This window comes from Penaeus monodon, chromosome 21, assembly GCF_015228065.2.
Source record: "Penaeus monodon isolate SGIC_2016 chromosome 21, NSTDA_Pmon_1, whole genome shotgun sequence".
Classification (NCBI taxonomy): Eukaryota; Metazoa; Arthropoda; class Malacostraca; order Decapoda; family Penaeidae; genus Penaeus; species Penaeus monodon.
In genome coordinates, this window is record NC_051406.1 from 10,297,656 (window position 1) to 10,297,970 (window position 315).

Genomic DNA, 315 nt, shown 5'->3' on the forward strand with positions numbered 1-315 from the left:
CTCGGTGTGGCTAAGTAGTGATTCAGACTGAACGTGTTTGGTATAGGGTAAGTTCCCCTCTTCCCTTACTTTATTTTTGAAGGGTAAATATATGAAGGAAAGGTATATGTCGCTCCCGAGCTTTGTACCTGAATCTGAGGTATTCATGGAAGCAACAAAGCATTAGGTTCTGGATTAGCAAAGACTCAAAATTTGCAAGGTTGATTTTCATTCTTATTTTCAGTTTACCGAGAGATGGTATGGTTTGTTATGGTTAGCTCCATTTTCTTTGTTAAATACGGATCAGTGATGAACTCAAGGAGGACCTCCGTAACA

General features: G+C 39.4%; 1 protein-coding gene across 1 annotated transcript in view; it reads left to right on the forward strand.

Moving 5' to 3' along the window:
- Positions 1-315, forward strand: part of LOC119586203 (centrosomal protein of 104 kDa-like) — a 28,011-nt gene that overhangs the window by 8,765 nt on the left and 18,931 nt on the right. The window lies entirely within an intron of this gene.